Raw genomic sequence first — 24683 nt, 5'->3', positions numbered from 1 at the left:
GGGTTTGCAATTCACCATCTCCGTCCATGGACACGGGACCCAGACGTTGACAGATGTCCACTGGATCCAAGTCCCTCCTGGGTCTGGCCAGGGCCACATGCACTTGGTCTGCTATGACGGTCTATTGACAGCATCCCCCAACAGTGCTGGGGCTGGTACTGCCACTATGGGAGAGGCTGTGACTGCTGGGATATCCATGCCGACCTCCAGCTGTTGGTGTTGCTAGCATATGTCCACGTGGCCATTACAACCATCCTGCACTGTCCTGACACATAGACATGACACTGTGGATGAGATCCAATGTCTCACCCCACCGTCTGTCCATGACCTCGGTGTAATTATGAATGGCACCTGCTAGGTCACGGATGCTGTCAGTTACAGAGGTGTAAAGAGTCCTCTGCGCCTTAGACCCTGTCTGGTGTACCGTTCCATTCATGCCTGTGCCTCCATGACAGTCTGGAACATGCGTGTAGTTGATATAGATGTGACATGTCTGCCAGGCTCAAGAAGATCAGCAGTGCTCTGATGAGCACCCCTGAACATCTGCCTATGTGGTACCCCACCGGACATCTTGCTATGGCTGCTATGTCCTGACACACATGCCATAGATACCACACTGTCCTGGCCAATATTAACTATAGAATGTCCCTCAGCTAAGGCCAATGTGATGAGGTATGTAGAGGCAGTGTGACTGTGTGCATGGATGGGGGAATACTTGTGCGATGTGAATTGGTGGCCCAGCGGCAGCCCCTGATGACCCTGCCTGTGCCTCACTGCACCTATCCTCATGGTCACTGTCTGTATCAGTGACATCAAATTCCCTGCGGGAGGGACCCAGCCCCACCTCGCCACCTGTGAGGGGAAAACAGGGAACAGACGGTAAGACCTGTACATCACCGCTAAACAGTACACACACACACACACACACACACACACACACACACACACACACACACACACACACACATGTGCAGACATGGCCACACACACAGACATACAGACATGCAGTCAACATACATGACAACCCATACTCTCCACCAGACAGTACCTACAGACAGCTCCAGCACCCCCATAACACACACAATAGCAGGTGATGGTGCAGTACAGCATCACACACAAACTTGTAATTACACACATGTCAGCATGCAGGGCATGTGGTGCTCAACAGCATGCAGTGCAACTGTAGTCAATCCCTGTTACCAACATTATACATGGCTGTGATGCATGGCTTCTGTTAGTAGTTGATGTCCCTCCCCCTGGAACACACTGCATCCATGTCCACAGCATTGATGTGCATCTGTTCAGCACCCTGGTATGTACTGTGCACCATACCTCGCAGGTGTACACACCATTGTGTCAGTTATGTTTCCTCTGCTGCTCATAGCCTCTGTGTGTTTCTAGATTATATGTGGACAAGTGTTAAGTGAATGCCTGATGTGTATTCACAGATGTCATCATCACTGGTGCATGTATGAGTGATAGAATATCATTAGACCAACCACAGACACAACGTACTGTACCTATGATGAGTGTAGAGACCATTATTGACATGTCTCTCTCTTCCATGATATGCCATGGTGCAACACTACTGCATATGGCAACACTACACATACCTGATATGTGACAAATGACCTACACAGTCAATTGCATTACAGGCCATAGGTGTCAGTTGTGCAGATGCTGGTTGGGATGCATACCGTTTGTGGGTGCATATGTGTGCACACACATATGATGGTGTGTAGCAATAACTGCTGTGTGTACTACTGCGGTCACTATACCTGGCAGGGGTATACTAGCATGGGTCATCATCATGAGTCAGTAGTTGGTCAGTCAGGCCTGCAAATGTTCCCCAAACTTGCAGGTTTGCATGCTAAACATGTGCACAGCCCTTGGAGGTCAAACAGTACCATCACTAGTGTTGTGGAGTCAGGGTTATGTCTGCCACACTTTCTGACCTTGACTGTGTGCAGACAGAGCCATTCTCAGTGGGTTTGTCTCTCCCTTCCAGTGCACTGTGTTTCAGGATGACACACCCTCACCATCTCCTGCTACATTGCAAATGCTTGACATCTGTGGTCTACACCTGTGTAATATCGCAGTATCCCAAACTAGGAACACCATGTGTACTGGCATATTCCCTGCCAATGCAGGGCAAACATGCAGCTGTACAGTGGCACAAGCATTGTACAGATGGGATGTCATCCCTGGGTTTGGGTGAGGTGTGGATTGTGCAGCACATGCATCATAACTGCAACTTCCTGGACTTCTCCAACATGATGCTGGTACATAGATCATATTGCAACACATGGCTTTGGCAATGTCCCACCATTATGCAAGTCATATCTGTATTTAGCCCTGGCTGATGTTGCCTGTGGTACACATAGGTTCATAGGTGAATACTGGTCTATTGGTCATGGTGCCTACATAAGCCTAGTCACAGGGGTTCACAGCCATCCACCACCCAATAATGTTATTCCCCTATGCCCCTGTCAGGCTATGGCACAGACATACTACCCAGGGTGAATTCCCCATTTTCCATCCAGTTGTCAAATGTTTTTGTAAAGAGGGCCAATGAGTAGCATTGCCTGACACGAATGGGTAGTCTATTCCAGAGTGTTTGAATTCCCCAGGACAGGGTCCTATCTTTCCAGTATGTTCTGTGTAATGTGTTGATGAGGTGTAGGACCCTGGAGCGTGTGTTTGCAGAGGGAGTGGGATTTCTTTATGTGTAGCATGTTCAACTGCTCTGTGTATGACATAGCTGTGTATGTTAGGCAGATGTCAGCTGTGCCTGGGCAATGTGCACTGGAGTGTAGCCACAGTTGTCTGAGATGGTCTGTGTATTGCATGTGTTTGAGGCTGATAATCCCATTAGTGAGGTGTGTGCTCTGTCAGTGAACATGTACAGCATGCATTATGGGTAGGTGTGTTAGATGTGTGCATGGCCTACACCTTAGCTATGACATGAACAGTGAATTGCCAATCATAACTTTAAACCATACGCACCGGCATCCGGCCACTGCCTTGCTGGTATCCCAGAGGTACCTACATTGAGATGAGATATAGTTGATGTTAGTGGCCACAGCTGTGACATTGCTACAGGGTGGCTGCAATATTACAGTTAAACAACAGCTAAAGTGCAAAGTACTACATATTAGGCATAACTGCTTATCAGTACTACACAGCAGCAGACTCCACATCTCACATATGCATGCTCTACCTGTACAGATGCATACACAACAGTGGTCTACTGATATGCCCTGGAAACTTACCTGCATGCTCCATGTTTGGTGTGTGGGTAGCGCCCACTTCCATGACTGTATATGTCTGTAGCTTTTATGGGCAGGCAGGTGCTACCAGGCTTATGAGCAGCTCCTCCACTCTGGTGAGGTGGGGTGGATGTTATGCCCCCCCCCCATTGCAAGGTAGTCACCCCGCACAGCAGCAGCATGGCGACGTACATGGAGGAGCAGGTCACTACAATGATGGCAGATCTGCTCATACATACGGCTGTGCATCCCTACCTCATTCACCCTGCGGAGCACATCGTTCCACATGGCGGTCCACTCATGCTGGTCCTGGCTAGTCCTTGAGAACAGCAGCTGGTAGTTCTGGATGATGCTGGCGAATATTATGTCATCCTCAGTGGCACTGTAAGTGGGATTCCTCGGGTGCGCAATACTCCCTAAAAGACATAAAGATGGAAATATGTCTGAGCAACTCATATGGCACGTTTACCATAATACAATACACATATTATCCTGCCACCATATCACAGCTCCATGTTAATGTTCACACAACACAAGTGGTATGTCTCCAGTTTATCTACCATTGGGACATATATTGTATTGTACAACACTTTCTGCTATGTGTGTATGGACATGCTCTCTGTGGGGACACTGGAGTTGCTGGGCTTTTACAGAGTATTTCACCTGCATGCCATTGTCACTGCCACTATGTTTCCGCATATGTATGTGGCATTCTTGCTATGTGATTGCTATACATCTGCCATTGTGTGTTATTGGGGTTATCTATGCATGCTGTAGGACATGTTCTGGTCATGTTCCCATATGGGGGCTCAATGGCCTCTACATTCCAAATGGATCTACCCATCCACAGTGTTTAACCACCACATGTGTCATATACCAGCCCTGTATGCTGTCTTGTTTGTCACCCAAACAAGCCTACATACCAATATGTGCTTAAAACCCTTCACCAACATATATATCCCACCTTCTCAAACAATTGTGATGTGTTCTTAACATGGGTTACACACCACACTCCACACTCCATTTTGCAGCCATGTACTGGTGTGTAGATATGTTGTTTATTGATGTGTGATGTTCTCTCACACATGTCATGACAGGGGACATGTATTAACATATATATATATATATATATATATATATGTGTGTGTGTGCGTGTGTGTGTGTGTGTGTGTATACATGTCAGTATTATGTATATGTGTGTATGTGTCTGTTTGTATGTATATATATATATATATATATATATATATGTATGTATACACACACACACACACACACATATATATATATATATATATATATATATATATATATATATATATATATATATATATATATATATATATATATATATATATATATACATATGCATATATGTGTAGATATCATTATGTGTTGTTTATATATATATATATATATATATATATATATATATATGTATGTATAACTGTCCGAGGTTCTGTAGATATACACAGCTGTGAATATGTATCACACGTATATGTATCTGTATGTGGGGCGCATGCAAACATCTGGTCCACACTCTTGTAACACTCTTTACTTCACAGCTGAACTGTTCTGCCTTGCTACAACACAAACAGATGACACATGTGAACACAGACTAAAATTAGGGGGGTATATATGGTGACAGATTTTAGATAAGCATATTATACTGCTATGGCATGCTATGCTATACTTTAACATGACTGTCCTGCAGGTGGTGTGGTCTCACACCCATGTGTCTATCATGGCAGTATTAATACCACCACCAGCCATTGGCTACAGTAATGTACAGAACACAGATATCATGGGTCACATCTTTGCCATTCATTGCTGGTCTGCACAGGTGCCAGGTATGTCCCACTGCCCACAGAGATTGACACTGTTGTCCAGAGCAGCTGTTGAGCAGAACATCATTACAGGAACAAGTACTGATGGCACATATAAATCATTTCACATTATACATCCTATTATTCTATGCCATATACTACCTGAAAATAAATACATATCTGTTTCACATACCGTTTATGTTTTTTCCACTGTAACACAACCCTGAGCTTTGTTACTTTTATTAAAGTTATTTTATTTTCTTTCTCTCTCTCTCTCTCTCCAGTAGAGTGATTGAGCTGGTTTGAATAGAGTGCAGCATGCTTTTGTTGGTATTGCACATGATCAGGTGATGGCCTCTGCACCAGTCAGTGTCCACCAGTTGCTAATTGCATGCAGCCTGCTGTATAGTACCTCAGATAACCACTGTCATGGCAACCCTGTACTTTAAATTGCTGACTTCTGTGGATGTTGTGCCTTCACCTTTCCAGTATGGATGACATCATTCCTGTGTGTGGACATCAGTGTTACAGACAGCAGGTAGCAATACCTCTTACAGTAGAACCTGCAGACTCAGGCCAAATACACATTTGGATAAGGTTCCAGACCTACAGACAGAGTGAGTAGTGTTGTGTGCATTGTATCTTGCTGGTCTTATAGGGTTTCTGTGTACATGGTACGTTTGCATGGAATGTTGTCTATCTGCATAGCTATCCACTGTGGGCCTATCCATATGATACCAGGGGGATTGGCTGTTAGGTTTTGTCTGTGCACCACACAGGTATTGTCCCAGATATATCAGTGGCATTCTATCTGTTGAGTGCTATCAGTACATGGCTACATCCATTTGTATTTCAATGTTGTATTCCTGCATAAGGGTATGCTGCAACAAATCCTGTAATACCAGCATATTCCAGGGTGTGTAACAGCAATAATGCAAATATGGCCCTATGTTCCTGCCTCTGAACTCCACATTTATGCCAGTCTTTTTCCTGCTGTGAAACAGAAAGGGGTTGTTAGGTAATGGCCTGTCATTATTTACTGCTAGCATTACTGCTATCATCCCAGTCATGTCATGGACTCCCACACGAACTGTTGGGCCAAGTCCATATATATAGGGGCAACAGCTGGAGAACACATATGTGCCCTTGTACATTCCTGAGGTATGTGTGTGGTACACAATGTTCCTTGCCCTTGTACATCCTTTTATGGGGGGAAGGGTTCAATGCCATTAACCTAGGTTGTGATACTTTTTCAGGGATATAACTGTTAAGACGAGGGTCATTCAGTGTGATAGTGAGATGTTAGGTTAAGCAATGTTATGTACAAGATACTGTGACATTAACACAAGTGCTACTTTTCCCCCTAGGGCTTGACTACAGGGTGTAATTGGAGGCTACTGAACTACATCTGTAATTGTTGATTGTTACGTATCTTGAAGGTAAATCCTGTGTCTACTGTTGTACTAATTGAAGGCCTTGACCTGGATAGCATAGTATGGTATATAGCCACATTGCTTGCATATACTGTTTTGTGTGGGCCTTGCATTCAACACTGATTACATATTTCAAACCTTATGTGGTGTAAGTACTGGCATACATTATTGTATAATACACAAAAAAAGTTATCTCTGCATGCATACTTGTGTGTCGTGTCATGTCCTTTGAATTGTGGGTGCGTATATGTTTAATGTCAGTATTCTAATTTGTGGGAATGATTGCCACACTGCACATTTCACAGGTAGCAGTTAAAGGGCTTGTGGCTGAGGGATATACTTTGCACCCAGTTCTTCCACATTACTTCTATATATGTATGGTTACTAATACCTTTTGTCTGTGTATATGTGTATGTACCTATATATATATCTAATATAGCTATATCTATATACATATATATATATATATATATATATATATATATATATATATATATATATATATATATATATATATATATATATATATATATATATATATATATATATACATACATATGAACATATGTATGTATCTATATACAATTGATGTTATATGATTATTTGTGAGTCATATATATATATATATATATATATATATATATATATATATATATACATACATACATACATATAGCTGTCTATCTGTCTACATTTACAGATATATATCTGTCCATATGTCCATGCATGTTCGGCTCATATTTTGGCCTGTACCTCATTCTCTTGGCAATTGACATGGATGATCGCAGCATTGAAGTCAGTAACTAGTGCCGACACGTTTGTGTTTCAGACTTCATCTCCTTCTACATATGTGTTCTAATACATATAACTGTGTAACTAGCAACATGTTAGGTGTATTAGCACATTGGTTCACATATATCCCTATTTGTACCCACAGTGTGGCATACTTTGTCCAGACTTCTTGCATTAACAGGTTGTGTGGTATGATATTAATACATTTCCTGTACTGTTGACTGATTGTGCTGGATGATATGTTTTTGAAAACATCAGGTTATGTATATCTGCCATGGTTTACTGGTAAATCACTTTGTGTATGGAGTGCAAGGTCCTGGGTTCGAGCCTTGCCAAGGCAGTTTATTTTGTTGCTGGGCAGAACAAGGGCCATTAGATACAGAGTGATTAAGACACTTTTAAGCAGTTGTAAGTGGGTTTGCGTGATGGTAAGCACTGCTAATCTCCGCTTATGTTTTCTTACACTCAGTTAGCTTTGGAATTGTTCAACCTATGTAGGCATAGCTTATCCCTGTGCAAACCCATGCAAACCCACTTACTGCTGCTTAAAAGTGCTTACTGACGCTTACCCCTGCGCTAATTTCTTTAAAAGAAAAGAAAAAGGGGTTGATAGGAAAGTGGTGAAAAAAGGGGCTCAAAGAGGAAAGACAGTAGGGAAAATAGTTACGCATGTGCAGGAAGGGTATAGGAAAGGTCTATAGCTGCCCATTTCTTCTACAGCAACAGCTGTGCATATACACTGAATTTGGAGGTACATTTGGACCCTCAAATGCCTGGGAGAGGAGTGAGGACAACATATATTCATTGTGATACCAGTTAGACCAGATTACATGTGTCCAGTGGATACGTGTGCAAAATGGACAGCTATGTATGGGGCGAGATTTTTTATGGGAACAAATTGCCCTTTTTTTTTTCAGGTGAGAGTTTGATGGTGGGGAGGATTAGTAGGTATATATGGGGAGGTAGGTTGGGTAGGTTAACAGACAAGATAAACAAGATGCATACATGGGCGGTATATGACACGTGGGGGGGTAAACACCTTGGACAGGGAGGGGTGTTTGGAAGTCGCAAGACCATGAGCCCCCAACTGGAAACAGTGGGACTGAGGTCCCCAACCATGGGCAGTCACCACTGCACCTTCACGGCCCCAAAGGTGGCTGTGCTGGGGGCTTTGTAGGAGGGGCAGGCTCACCCTTTAATTGCACCACTTGGCCCTCGAGCTGGCGTAGCTGGTCTCAAAACTCCCTACGCACCATGGCCCAGACATGTTGACGGGTGACAGGTTCCCCTCTGTGCCCACTTCGAGGGGGGGCACACCCCATCCCCTTCAGCGATTCCACCCGAAGTTGGGGCAGAGCACATGGAGGAGGAGGTCCCAGGTTGGGCTCCAGATGTGTTGGTGCCCGGTGCCATGGCCAGCTGAGGTGGGACATATGGGTCCGCTGGGACCGGCCTTCCCATACAAGCTATGTTGTAGCAGGTTTATGACAGATATGGGTTAGTAACAGTCAACAGCATTCAGGATTAGTTATAACAGCATGCATAGGTATTCCCATTAACCCAAAACACCAGATTTAACACAGTTGCAGAGCAAGCAGTACACATGCATATATGGAACAACAGTGGCCATTGCAAGAGCATGCAGGTTTCATTGATAGAAACAGGCCATCAGTATGGGTGTATTTTAACATGGCACATGCATAGAAACAAATGTGAATATTTATAAACCATTAGGACATATGTCCCAACAAAAGTTTGGAGTGTACACATACCAGTTGAGGAGTGTCATTGGGTTATTTTGCACATATGATAGGGGTGAGAGAGAGAGTTCAATTAACAACTAATATATCCTTGTAGTTTTTCACAACATTCTTAGTCACTGTAGTGATCTTTTCCTTACATGTATTATTAGGGTTCCTATCAGCATTTCAAATGTTGAAAACGCCAAATTTAATTTAATCAAACTGAAATGTTCGAAATCCCAGAAGAGCGAACTGATGGAATATCGATTTCTTTCCCAGGGAAAGAAATCGGTAGGCCATCATCGGAGTTTGCTATTTCCTCCACTGTGGTGCAGTCAAGGAGTTGGTATATTTAAGTAGGTGGGTGTGGGGTGCACAGCCCCCCACTTCTGTCAGTGTTTAAAGTATTGCATTTTTTTTGCCCGGTACACCGATTTCTTTCCCTGGGAAAGAAATCGATGTTCCGTCAGTTCACTCTTTTGAGATTTCGAACATTTCAGTTCGATTAAATTGCATTCGGCATTTTCAGCATTCAATATGCTGATATAGACCCTATTATTACACTACCCAATGGCCTTATATTGTACACTGGTATGTTTATAGATGATTATATACGTAACCTGTGTCTTACATACAGGCATGACAAGATGCAGGTGTTAATGCAACATATGTTGAGAATTGCTGTCATACACTTTGGGTGAGGTGCTAGAATGACAGGTTTGTTTTCATATACATTCTATGACTATGTATACATTTGACTATCAGTTATATGTCATTAACGGCTGCCTACATTTCTTGGATAATCACACTGATTTTTCAGGGAATGGGGTACCAGGGTGGTGATATGGGCCATTTATCTGGACATGCTGGCCAGATTGGAACAGTTGTGGGGTATGAATATGCATACAACTTTCAATTTGAACATTCTAGCAAATTCTGTACAGTTGGGTGTAATTATGCATACAGCTTCTTATCTGTACATTGTTACAAAATCTGTACAGTTGTGGGGTATGATTATGCATTCAACTCCCAGGAATCGAACCACTGCTGTGTGTGACAACAAAAATTATAGCTAACATCACAGTACACTGTGCTATCAGGGGATTGATGTAAAGCTGTCTACTGTTTTCTTTCTAAGTCTCCCTCACTTGTACAATATGACTGACCTCTTGGCATTTCCAACATCGTTATGCAGGACTTCATACACATATGTTATCTGCGTATCACAGTGTGGGTGACACTGCTTAAAATACTACAGTACTATTTATAGGATGCAACAGTTCGCCAACATATGACAGAAGAATAAACAGAAGCACTCCAGGGGGTTATACCTTTATTCACAGACTATTACACAATTATTTCTACTGGTACAACATTTTCTGAGGCTCTTATATTTATTTCTTATGACAGTACATGCAGACTAATTACTAACCTGCCTCGCAATGCAGCCTTTGCAACCTAGCATCATGGGCTTGCTGGTTCACAGCCCAATCATCTGAAGCTGTCAGAGGAATACAGTGATATTTAGCCATACCTATCCATAGTGTACACAAGCTAGGCAATTCTTAACTACTTAGTGGAATGAATACTTACTCAGTACTGGGGCATTAGCCATCTGCCCATACTCCTGGATCCACTGTTCCAGTACACCCCCACCACTTAAGGTCAGCATGGTGGTGCCTGACCTGCTCACCAGACTGGGGGATACCTGTGGCACTGATGAGGTCAAGAGCGAGACTGTCCGAGGCCTCCATTTTATACTGCGAGCCCTGGTACTGGCCCTGCAGTAGTCTCTCCTCATGGTGTTTAACCAGGAGCCATACCATGATGTTTGACTCCTGGATACCCCAGCGCTGCACTCTAAAATGAGTGCCTTCACCCACACTAGCCATTCTGCCTGCAGCAGGAAGCTACAACCAGTTATAGAATGTATTCCCGCCTGTGTGGTTTAAACACAGGCAATTACTGGAACTTTTCTGTGACTGGCCGGGTTTGAAAAGGCTAAGCTATGGGCACACCTGCTTACCTAAGGTTGGCAGTGCTTAAAGGGCTATACCGCTAGGCAGATTGGATTGGCTCCCCTACACATTGCTTACTCTTACTAAGTTGAGCTGTGCTGCGGTTATCATTGCTTAACAGTTAATTTGCACTATATTTGCCTTTTGGCAGTGATTTATTCTTCATTACAGGTTATATATGTGTCTGTTATCCGTGATTCATTTGTACATACACTGTATGGGGACCTGGGGACTTCTACACTTTATTACAATAACACCTCACATCTATGCTTACTGCAGTACTCCAGTTCACATATTTATGTTATGTAGCAGGTTATGCCACTTCACACTGCACATAGATTCAGTTCACATGTTTAGTTTGATTTTCCTGTGGTGAAAATTAGTTTGCTGATACCTCATTCATCTGTATTGCTATGATGGCTTAGTGGTTGACTACTGTGACTATAGTGTACAGGGTCCTGAGTTCGAGCCTTGCAGAGGCATTTTACTTTGTTGCTGGGCAGAACATGAGCCATTGGGTACAGAGTGATTAAGGCACTTAAAAGCAGTTGTACGTGTGTTTGCATGGGTTTGTGCGACAGTAAACACTGCTAACCTCTGGTTACAATTTCTTACACACTCAATTAGCTTCTACTTTGCTTAATCTGAGTAGGCAATGCTTATCCCACGCAAAACCACTTACACATGCTTACTAGTACTGATATATGCTTACTACTGCTTACTTGTGCTTAAACCTGCTTACTAGTGCCTTATTCATTATGACACTGACACTTCACATGTGCATTTAATGCAGTACTCTGGTTCACATTTAAATGTTATTTAGTAGGTTATACAGCAAAACATGTAAAAAAAGTCCATATACTGATTTCACATAGAAAATGGAATGTGCTGCAGTGGGACTCAAACCAGGAATACCTGCTCATTAGGCGGATGCTCTGACCGCTATAGAATTGCTGTGCTGCTTCATTTACTTATATCTTCTTTGTTATCCTCTTCAGCCTTTTAAACTGCTTTAACCGTAGCTAATGGGAAAGCCTGCGCACCTACGGTTAGCTGTTCTCGGGGTTTTAAAAAATATATATATAAAAGGGTTTCTTCATTTTATTTATATGTACTGTTCCTGTTGTACACATGGGGGCTGTTGGTGGGGATATGTGGACACCTATGAGTGGTCTCTCTCATTTAATTACAGTTTCTGCTGTTCTACTTTGCAGGGGTGTGTTTATTCTGAGAGCTCTGCTCTCAGACACACCCCCTGCACTCGTCCACACTCCATGTAGGATTAGGAGGTCAGGCAGTGTGCCTTCATTAATATGCATGGTGCGCTGCCATCCTCCTCCTAAACTGCCGCTTCCGTGCAGGACTAGATTAGTCCTGCATGGAAGATTAGTAAATCCAGGGGACTATTAATTACAGAGATGTTAACCTAGCTCGTTGAGTGGCTTCAGCCACAGCTGTGCATGTGAAGCAAAGAACCATTACTAGAGGCTGCTTCTCCTGCTGTGAACTGTGTCCCAGCCCATGAACACCCCGGGAATCTGCTATTCATACCAACCACTCTCCCCTATTAAAACCCATAAGTACAAATTTAAATTGCTCATAACTTGGAAAGAGGCTAGAATAAGAGGTTTTGTGCAAAGACGCTTCTCCAAAAGAGGTGCAATCTGACCTGAAACATATGACATTATTGAATGACTTAATTCTTTGTTGACCTGCCAATAGCAATGAATTCCGTGAGGTACAGACCAGAAAGCATTTTGCATATTCTAGTTCCACCAGATGTCAAAAAGAGCCGGTGAGATTAACTATATTTCTTAAAGACATACAAATGAGCGAACTGATAGAAGTGAAGCAAAGGAAATAGAAAGATACATTGCACAGTGCACAGCGATAAAGCTAAAACTGATTTAAATTATCTAAATCCATGCAGTACTGTGGCTACATCCTTGCAACAACCCATTTTATTTAGTTATCCTACATGCATCACCTAGCTTCTTATGCTTGCTTCTTGCTTGTGGAAGTAACTGATTTACAACCACTTACCTGTCCTACTGTAATAGATCCCTAACAAAATACAAAATCTGGCCATTCTATGAAACTCTGTCCCAAATCATCAGTTAAGTTGCTGCAGCCGCAGCTGCACATGGACAGCATGAACTGTTGCTTGCAGCTGCTTCCCTGCCCATAAATCGCTTGGGAAAACTGCTGCTCTTACAAACTGCATGCCACCAAGGAAAACAAAGACAAACAAAAAAGAAGAAAAATAAAAACATCTCTCCCCCACAGAAGGACACCACTCGAGAAGCTATGGGTGAGGAAGTGAATCTTTAATGCTCCCAGACATGCTTGCCACAACCACCAATGCAAACCTACACTGCCAAAATACTAATTCATACAGTACAGATGACCAGCCAACAATAATCACCTTACCCTGCATCTTGAAATGACTCACAATAAAACTGCAACTGTACACCACCAATGAAAAATCACAATAGGAACCAAGTTTCAATTGATCTTACAAACTTAGAAAGATTATTTAGAAACTTCAGTCTTTAGAATTTTAGGAGTTAGCCCAATAAAACAATTTCTACAGAAGAAAAAAAAACATGCTAATCTAACCTTCCCAACCAAATCTAAACCAAGGCCTATCTGCACCACAGTACCTACTGCTCGTCATGGATGTAATACTTGCAGTAGCACGTTCACTCCAAAATCTGATCCCTTACCCAGTTACACCCACATAAAACCAGTTAAGCCCCTCCTTGCACATACTTAATTTCCTCCCAACCCCCTACTTTCCCAATTTAACCTTTCCATTCCCAAAACAAACTGCCATCTTAACTCCCATTCCTATTCCTACCTGACCCTCACCCCGAAAATTTCCCTCAACAAATCACTTTGTTTCCAAACCTCATTTACCTGGACAAGTTAAACTATAGCAAAATCATTTGGCTAATATGTAGGGACCCTCGTGAATGATTCTGTAGTACTTGCATCTCCCACTTGTACTCATACAATAGATATGATTTATAGTCCCTCTGTCTAACTCTCAATCTAATTGTTTATGTTAGAGCCCTTGCCAAAACCCAGATTTGGCTGTTCACCAATTTTTTCTTTTATATTTCTGAAGAACACCAAATTCCATGAGTGTTTGAATGCTTCTGCCATTTGGAATTTTGAAAGTTTTGCTTCCACAATCTACTGAAAAATACATTTCTGATTCACATTTACATTTTGAGTGTTGTCATCCCTTTCATCAAAAAGAGGGATACTCAAGGACCAGATGATCTGAGTTTCTAGACTGATTAATGGGGGAGGAGACATTTGAAAAAGAAATACATAATTTGTGAGGTATGCTAAGAGATGGGGGATACCCAGAGAATTTATTAAGTTCAGTTAAACAGCACGAACTCATGGGTAGGAAGATGAGATTTGTACCCCTATTACTAGAATTTGAACAAAGTAATACTTTTGAATGGAATTTAATTAATATTGATAAGGATGAATTTGGGGGCAAGATCTTACCTTTTATAGTGCCCTTTAGTTAGGAAATTATTTAATATGTTGACGTTTTCAAAAACGTAGAATTTGGTGTTCCCCAGAAATACAAAAAAAAATGGCGAACAGTCAGGTCTGTTTTTTAGAGAGGGTTCTAACATAAAGAATTTGGCTGAGAATCAGACTGAGGGACTATTCATAAATCGTATCCATTGTATGAGTACAAGTGGGAGATGAAAGTACTGAAGAATCATTCACTAGGGTCCCTACTTATTAGCAGAAGGAGTTTACCATAGTTTAACTTGTCCAGGTAAATCTAATTGTGATACTACCCATGTAGTCTATATTTCTATGTGTAGTTCTTGCACAGCATTTTATGTCGGCAAAACTAATCGTAGATTGAGGGACCACATGAGGAAACATTTATATAATATTAACAAATATCATCCCAATAAGCCCTTTACAAACATTCAACCACCTGTACAAATATTAAGAAATTTTGAATTTTTTGTGGTTGATAGAGTTTTAGGAAGTTTAAGAGGAGGTGACCCAGAAAAGAAAATATACTAGAATTAAAGGGACTGACGTGGCAGTTGGGACTCAATGCATGCCAACTCCCAGGTCTTTAGGATTTGATGTCTATTGTGAGTGTACTCAATAGATCATGATAGTATAACATCAATCAATTAATTAATTAATTAATTAATTAATTAATTACCATTAATTATGGTACACTATTATGTTTTTTTATTTCAGTTAGTATTTTAGCATTTTAGATTACGTATAAATATATTTAAATGTATAATGGTAGATTAAGTGAAAACAAATAAAAACCATAGGGACAGCTGATTTTTAATTATTAGTTATAAATTATTACCTTAGAATTGTTTTAACTTTTCTTATGTCTTTACTATGTTTGTAATTAACTAGCATTTGGTTCATGGATTTAATTGGATACTTATTTAAATACAATGTATGAGGTGATTCTTGCAACTCTGATGGAAGTCCCTGACACACGCACAAGCATGGGATGAAAGCACTTAATTGCCTGTATTTTGTGGTGTACTAAAAATTTGGTTTTATTGATTTTTAACATGGCCCAGACCTTTGTTGGTTCTGGTGGTGCCATTAAGGAGTTTTTATAATTTTGAACAAGACAAAGTTCTTAGCTTTGGCTTACAACTATTTCAACGCTTCTGGATTACTATTATATTTCATGTGTGACAGCATGTATTGCACCAAACTGTTAAAGCACCTGCTGGATCTCTTTGATGTGATTAAGAATGCTGTGTTTATGCCTTTGTTTCCCTACAGAAGTTGCATTTCATCCCTCACCCCTGGTGCTGGCTTCCCAGGAATACATCAGATGTATGTGTTATGCTTCTGTTCCTCACATATGTTATGCATGTTGCATTTGTAACATAACTTTCTACTCTCTTGCTATATTGGTTCCATGGGTCATACATGTACAAGATATCCAGGTAAGTCATTGTTATCTGTAACATTGTAGTGACATATATGTGGCATATGTCTTTAATGATATTTAGCATGTGATATAAGCACATTTTGCTAACCTGCATTATCTGTCTCTTCTTTTAGCAAGTTAACTGCCTTTATCCTTCATTAACCCATCCAGTGATTATGATGTGGGACCTTATGTGTCTCACTATTGTAGCATGGCCCCAGCACACAAGACAGTGACATGGTGATAGATTCTGGCCAAGATGGTGATGATCATGTGGATGAGGCTGTGACCTCAGATGTGGAGGAAAACTTGTCCAGCCATTCTGACAATGAGGGGACATCATATGGTGGATCAGATGAGGTCTGTGGACCACAGCCCCATGTTATGTCTGCTGGTGATGTTGACACTTCCCCAAAACACATCAAAATGGCCCATCATAGAAGATATAGGCATGTAGCTGGTGTATATGGGCACATGTCAGTGGGTGTCCTCTTTCTTCTACAGGTAAATTAACATACCCAGCAACATCATGGATCTGATATCTGTGCACTTGCCCTTGCCACAGATCATGCTGTACACCAGCTAGGTGTGCTGCATGAAGGACAGGAGTGCAGGTATGATGAGGTCACAGTGGCATTGGCTGCTCAGAATGAAAGCATGTTATCTGTGACATGGTCTGTCAAATCACTACCTATGGCAGCACTATAGCAGTGCCATCATATGAGCAGGGTTCTGCATGCCCTGACTGTGCTTAGCCTTGTGCCACATGGGAGAGACAGACCCCCTCTCAGCAGACCAACCCTTGCCTATTGGCATTGATATCTATACTGCAATGTACACACACTTCTGCAGGTGGCCCATCCAATGTGGGACCTGCAGTCATGACCAAGTAAACAACTTGAAGTCATGCTCTTTCCAACAATTTGTCTCCACAAACTGGCATCACCTCATGAGTCTCCTCTGTGGAACAACCTGAGCCAAGTGTTTCCATATGTGGCAGGGCAGACTGCAGTGTGAGCCATCAGCATGGGCACCCTAGACTGTGTTGACAGTGTAATACCAATGGTTGATCCACTATTTCCTCTAGTGTCAGCCTCACCCTGTGGCAATGATGATTGCTGTGCAGACCACTGACAATGTCATCTGTCTCTGGTTGTTGTGAAGTCTGATGCCATGGGAGTCTGACATTTGTACTAACTGTAGGTGACTCCATTTAGTACATTACACTTTATCCATACTTTACATTGATATATGTTGCTTGTAATATTGACAAGAGTTCTGCATTATGTCCTGAGTTAGTTTCCTGTTTGGATCTTTTGACAGTAGACATATATTAATGGTGTCGACAGAGGTATCTCCTTTGTTGTCTGCCATACACACATATACCTCTATGAGTCTGTAGGCATACCTGTGTCACTTGTTGCTTGAGTTGATGATCCATGTTGTGATAGATTTGTATATGTTCATACTGTTATATGTAAGAATGATGTTGTTATGTCTGATGCTCAGTGTGTACATCTACTGGGTAATTGCCATCAGAAGCAATATGTGCTGCTGTGGTGAGGCAACACCTGAACACCAATGTTTAACATGTGCACTTCTATATGTGTGGCTTGTCATGACTCAAAGGTGTGTATCAGATGCTATTGTGTTGCCTAGGCCAGGACTTTTTGTTGCATCCTCCGTCACCCATGACTGTTTTTTCTGCTCCATGTGTCTTTCTCTTCCTCCTCTGATCTGCTTCAGACATCTGGGGTCCTTGGGGTAGTTCATCTACACCTGCAGTTGGAACAAAGCCATGCATTGTTGTTAACATATTGTACTGCATGACACACACAGTAATCCTCTGTACTGCCTTTTCAGATGTGTATTACATTCACCCTGGTGTATCTAGACATCTAAACCTAGCTTTTAGTACACCAAAAAAGAGTCTAAGGTATTTCATGTTGTTGCATGCTGTCTATTGTAGGCCTCTAAAGCAGAGTTTGACAGTTTCCTGTATGAGGTCATTAGCCATGGCTCGAGTGGGTAACCACAGTCACCTGTTATGCGGAGTGGACACATATGTTGTCATCATGGATAACACTGACATGGATGTCCTTAGCTTACATCCTAACTGTGTTCCTGTAATTACCCAATAGTAGTTCTTCAGGTATTTTGTCTTGCTGGAATGCAGCTCTCAGACCACTCTCCCTCCATATGGCAGTATTGTGGACAATTCCAAGGTGTGTTGCCAAGATATTTGTTATGCTGCCACCTGCTGCACATAAAACTTGGGAATCCAGGGATGGTCACCCCTTTCAAATGATGCATCTGTTTGCTTCTGGAAACACAGGGTTTTTAATAGGAAAGTGGATGCACTATTGCACCATGTAAGCGAAAGGAAGTTTGTGAGGTTATAGAACAATTTCATGACAGTTCTCCTCTCCATGGGAGTAGAGGGAAGGTGTATGTATTCATCTACCTTTTTGCACATTGCTGCAAAGAGTTTTGACAGGATATGACTGGCACTTGTCTGTCACACTCCTGAAGCATCTTCCATATGTCACTGGAATGTCCCAGATGCCAGAACACCTAGGCTCAGACACATATTTGTTTTTAGAGGGATGGGGTTGCCTAGCAATGTCTGGACAGATGTGTGAGGCACACTTGTTGTACACATACTGCGCCAGCTGTCTGTCTAGGCAGTATTTGTTAATGATTTATTGATCTGAGAGCTGTCTTATTTGCAGCCTTGCTTTCTGTCTAGCTGGCTGTCTTATAGGACACAAAGCCAGATCCTCCTCCATAGTTTGCACTACCACAGCCTGTTGCAATTCATTTACTGCAAGTAGCATTTTTTTCAGTATTGTTACAGATTCTGTAAGATTCTTTGGGAATATCTACTGTTCTTTGCATTGTAGTATTTCATTCACCGAAGATTTCAGAAACAGAGTCAGTTTTGCAATTTGTCACATTTAAGTTTCGTTGGCTGCATACAGCATGTTTTGCAATCAGACAGGTGTGTGCACAATCTGTAATTATCCTACAATAAAAAGTTAAATGCTCAGACTGCTTGAAGCATATCTTCTGATTCTTCTGAAATTGCATCCCCCAGCTGGTGCACTGAAGTCTTCCTATGGCGTGCTGTCCGCAACTCTCTTTTCGAATCCGGCCTAAGATGTAGCTACTACTCTGGAATTAAAGGGGAAGTAAGAATTTAAGGAAGTTTGTTAGGTAATTGCCTGAGGAATATTCCTTGAAAATTTTATGAGAATGCATTTAACTGTTTTTGGGAGACAGATATTTGTAGGCAATGAGGTATTTTTTTTTCCTTTCCTGTGCACTAAAAAAATGCAGCCTAAGTGCCCCAGATGATGTCAATTGTGATTATAATGGATATGTGTGCATGCTGAGGTTTATGTGCAAGTCCACAACTGTTTAACAAAATTATGCAAGAAAATAACATTTAAGAATTGTATATATTACATAATAGATTAGCACATATAGTACATGCAGAAATACAGCCATGGATTCCAGCAAAATAATACATTATAATAAGATGGAGCATACCTCTCAACTGTACAGGTTTTCGCAGAAGGTCCAGATTTTTGCCTCATATTTTTGGTGTGTTCCCTCCAAAATCTGCCCCTTTCTGGCAAATAGCTGATGATTGAAGTCTTTAAATAATGATAAACATTTAAGTTTAAGACACTACATCCTTCGGAAAATTCATGCTAATGCAAAACCTGTTATTCCATCAACTTTCTAAGTTTGTAAGGGCAATATTTAAAATCTGTCCCTATTTGTCCTCCCATGATTTTAGGCTTTGCCCAGATTTTTTGCTCTAAGAAGTTGAGAGATACGTGGAGAAGTACCTAGCAGAATGTTTAAACGGGGCAGGATAAGGTTTTAAAAGGAAGACTTCTAGAAATGCAAAAGAAGCAGCATTATGTTAAAATAACACTAATTAAAACTGTCAGATGACTTACAGGACCAGATTATGGAAATTGCATATTTTAGGAATTGCAGTAACTGGATTAGCAGCAAAATAAGTGACATCAAACCTGCATCCATTAACCAGCTTAGAAAGAAAAAGTCTAGAAGGCTTTTTATATCTACATGCTAGAGATAAAGAGAGAGAGAGAGATAAGACAATAAGAAGGAGGAAAAAAGAATAAAACATGGATAGAAAAATATATACTCTTGAAAAGCAATGGAATAATATTCATTTAAAAATACTATGAAGTGATAAGGTTATAGTTGATACTACCTACCGGAATACAGATCCTTTTCTGCAATATTTATCCTAGAGCAAGGATATGCACGTATATGATCCCCTCAAATCAATGTTTTTTCCAGAACTAATTCCATATCCTCATTATTTTGCCTCGACACATTCTACTACTCATCTCTGAAGCTTTCAGATATCATAGAGTTTCCCAACTCAAGAGAACTGCACATTATAAGAAAGAGGAACGGGTTGCTTCTCATAGGCAGGAAAACATTGTTAGGTAAAATATGAGAAATAGCTTTGTACCATTGAAGATATGTCAGGGATCATGCAGGCAGTACGGACTTTATTTCGTGATCACTTGTCACTTATTGGATTCACCGTAATCATTACCTGCGGCAGGCTTCCTGGGTTGTTTTTTGCTTCACCAGTGCGCCAATCTCTACATTTACAAAACATTAGAGACATTCTTCATTATTTTTTGTCAGATGCTCAGAAATGAAGCAAGTGTTATAAAGGCTGTATTTTTGGCTCTTGTTAACAACTTCTGGACCATCTTTAGCATTCAATAAAAGTGATGTTAACTCATTTAGGATTTCACTTAATGAGTTACATACCTGTGCCACCTAACCATAAAGGATTAGTACAAATCCAAAGGAAATAAAAGGCTATGTGTCAGTAATGCATAGAAGAATGATTTCAAAAGGTAGATTAACAAAAACAAGGGGAGTTGGTGCAAGGGCATTCTCCTCCCATGATATGCTTTAACCTTTATATTAGCCCAATCAATATGAAGTTAAGAAGAAGAGAAATATGGTTCATAATTCTTGCAACTACACATGAAAGACAGACTAACAAATGAAAATATACTATCAGAATGGACATATTGAAAGGAAAAACTGGTAACTGACATTAAAAAAAGATTTGGGATATAAAGTGGATGAAGTTTTCCAGGATCAATTAGAAGAAGGTATAGAAATATCAGAAGTGATCTAAAGAACACACGGATAAACAGAATTAAAGAGGAATAACAAATTGAGAGTATCTAAAAGGAGTTCACCTTTTGCATTTAAGTGTTTATGCATTTTATGCCTTTGTATACCACCTTGTGGAAAGTGACTCATTAGGTGGCACGAAGAAACTATATCAGGTTGCAAAGCAAGCACTGAAAGATAAAGAAGATAGACACCCTTCATAAGGGATACCAGCAACAACCTGTTCACCAGTTAACAGGACATCAAAGGCAGATGGAAGGAATACTTCCAACACCTTCTGAATTAAAAAACAAATCCCTCAGTATCTGTGCTGCTCCAGACCAAGCCCACAATGAAAGACTGAGCCCATGCTAGAAGAAGTAAGAACTGCACTAAGGGAAATGTAGTCAGACTTCATCGCAGAAATGATCAAGATTTTGGGTGAGTTAAGGAAGAAATGGCTCCAAGATGGTACTCATAGCAGTATATGAAGAACAGTGTTATCCCAGACAACTTGAGAATAAGGACTCTGGTGTCAGTGTACCAGAACAAAGGGAACATTCACAACTGAGGACTGCTTGAAAGTCCTAGAAAGTGTGACTGATAAATGAATACACAGAGTAGCAGAAAGTATGCCGAGATATGAGCAGTTCTGAATCATATCAGTATGCTGCTGTACTGACCTGATGTTTGCAGTGACATAGATAGTTGAGAAGAAGCTGGGGATGAGAAAAGAGTCCGACTGGTCATTCCTAGGCTTGGCGAAAGCATATGACAAGGATCCAAGAAAGCTAGTTTGGACAGTCCTGCAATGGTCTGAAATCCAAGAAACATCGGTAAGATTAGTGCAGGCTACATACAAGAACTCAATGAAATAAATACTAACAGTATTCAGACTCACAGAAGGGTTGCCACTGTGAGTAGATGTGCACTATGGTTCAACTCTGTGCCCACTGCTGTTCATTCTGGTGACACTACATTACAAACAGGCTAGAGGGGCAAAACACCAACTTTCCTCAATGCAGATGATGTGGTATTTCAGGCAGACTCTCAACCAAAACTTCAGTAAATAATTTGGGGAATAGAATGCAAAACTGATGGCACATAGGATGAATCTTAGTACAGATAAGACAGATGTGATGAGAGCAAATATGTTAAACCAGTAGCAGCCGAGAAATGAGATAGAAGGGAAAATAATTAGCAGGTTAACAGTTTCAAGTATCTGGAAGGAGTGGTCCAGAAGAAGGGAAGGCTGATTCAGGAGGTCAAAGTTAAAATCAGGGAGGCTGCAGCCAACTGTCACAAAGTGTCAGGTGTAATGTGTAACAGAGGAATGCCAAAATAAGTTGAAAAGTAAGTTGCAAAAAACAGAGGTGAGACCAGAAACCTGGGCAATGAAGAGTGAGCAGTCGAGGAAGCAAGAAGTGTTGGACATGAAGTGCCTTAGATGGATAGTAGCATGAGCACTGTGAAACAGATGAAGAAATAAGGACATCAGAACAGAAGTCAAGTAACTCCAGTTGTAAAGAAGGTTATGAAAATCAAAAACAGATTTTAGTGGTTCGGACACATGAAGGGAAGTAGAAGATAATTAACTGAGTGGTGAAGATTTAGGACAGATAGGATGAAGGAAAAGGAAATGACATCCAGTAAAGCAGTGAATGGATTGTGTGAGAGAAGACCTACAACAGTCAGGCATAATTGTTAAATAATTTAGAAAAGTGGCATTAAATAGAAACATGGCAATAGTTGACACACTGCAACCCCATGCAGAAAAATGGGAAATAGGCATTGATGATAATGGTGATGAGGCGGGCAATGATGCATGACTCCTTAATGACAAGCAGACAGGCATACCTACCTGGCCATCCTCCATGTCCAATAATCATTTTTAGCTCTGCCCTCCACTAATGCTTAATGAATGATATATCAATGTCAGCATGGTCCCTAGCCACAGTATAGGCACAACCATCAGATTTGTCAGCTTCATCAGCTACTTCAGATATTAATAGAATTAGGGTTGGCTTACCCATAGTTAGGCAGAATATGTGTTATTATATGTTCTATAACTACTTATTAAAAGGCATGATGTGCTGTAGTTTTTTGTGATTTTGATCAAGAAATGATAAAAAGCTATAAAATATCTTTTTAACGCCTTTATTTTATTACCATATAAGACATAGACAAACATACTTTAATAAAGGAAAACAAACCATGTTAACATGTTTGCAGTTATAAACAATATACATCCCATATATTATTTTATACAATTATCATCAATCCAACATTACACAAATTGATCATTTCCTGCCCTCCCTTACACCTCACTCATCCTCCAAAACATTATTCTGCATTTATTGTTCCCACAATTTCCATTTTTTCTATATAATTTCCTGCTACCCTTTTCTATAGATCCCACATCCAGTTCTTTTACGTCTGTTACAATATTCCCTACTTCAAATATAGTTGGTTTAGACTTCAATTTCCATTTTATTAATAATTGCTTTTTTGGCAGCCACCAGAATTAAACATAACAAGGCCTTATAGGTAATGTATCCCAGGTAACAAAAAAATAATAATTTCCTTAGTTACATTCATTTGCTCTCCCAGTATTTCTGAAAGAGTACTCTGTACGAAATTTTTAAAGTCTGCCAACTCATTACACTCCCAAAACATATGTTCCCAGTTACATCTTTCTTCCACAACACACCTCCTACATTTGGCATCTGCCTGAGGAAAAAATCTTTGGTGTCTGTTTGGGGTATAAAACACATATTCAAACATTTCCAAGTGAAAATCCTAAATCTTCTAGAGTTTGTTGCATATTTAGGAACAATACATATGTTGTGCCATAGTTTCCTTGTGAATTGCTCATTCAGTCTCTCTCACCAATCTTTTCTAACCTTCTCTGATTTATTCCTAAAGTTATCATACAATATTTTATATGCTTTACAAATTCTCCCTTTTTAACAGCAGCTTTGTTTAACTAAAAACTCTAAAAAGCAGGTTTTTGCTTAGGATTTCCCTATCCCTTTTCTTTACCTATACTCTGACATCAATCCCTGATAGGAAAGGCAGTCTCTAGCCTGCAGTCCAAATGTCTTCTTGGCCTCCTCCCCCTCTATTACTTTTCCCTCTCTAGTTATTTACTCCCAAAGGCTTGGTTCTTTTGCCAGTTTTCTCCAGTATATTCCAGCTCCCTTTTGCCTATTCTCTGTAATCCTAATTGCAGTCATCTGTATTGGCAGAATTTCCCTTTTCCATTCTTGAGTTGACTAAGTTCTGAGAATACTTTCTGCTACTTTATGGATATAATATCCTGTACAGCTGTTATTCTTCTTCTTAAGGATTTGCATGCAAAATTTCACTCTCACTTATTTCATGAATTTCCTTGATACTTCATCATCACCCTTTTCTGCTTTGAATCATAGCTTTCTGCTTGTGTTACGTATATGA

The 24683-nt window shown here is 40.7% G+C and overlaps 1 long non-coding RNA gene across 2 annotated transcripts in view; it reads left to right on the top strand.

Annotated features, from left to right (window-relative positions):
* LOC122801759 overlaps positions 1–24683 on the top strand; it is a 243627-nt gene that overhangs the window by 75388 nt on the left and 143556 nt on the right. For both annotated transcript variants that reach the window (XR_006364795.1, XR_006364796.1), the window contains exon 2: positions 15890–16056. This is a non-coding gene — a long non-coding RNA (uncharacterized LOC122801759). The remainder of the gene's footprint in view (positions 1–15889; positions 16057–24683) is intronic.

This window comes from Protopterus annectens, chromosome 5.part0 (genome assembly GCF_019279795.1).
Source record: "Protopterus annectens isolate FY-2018-M chromosome 5.part0, PAN1.0, whole genome shotgun sequence".
Taxonomy (NCBI): Eukaryota; Metazoa; Chordata; order Ceratodontiformes; family Protopteridae; genus Protopterus; species Protopterus annectens.
The sequence above is the reverse complement of the archived record's forward strand: the minus strand, read 5'-3'. Positions and strand labels throughout refer to the sequence as shown.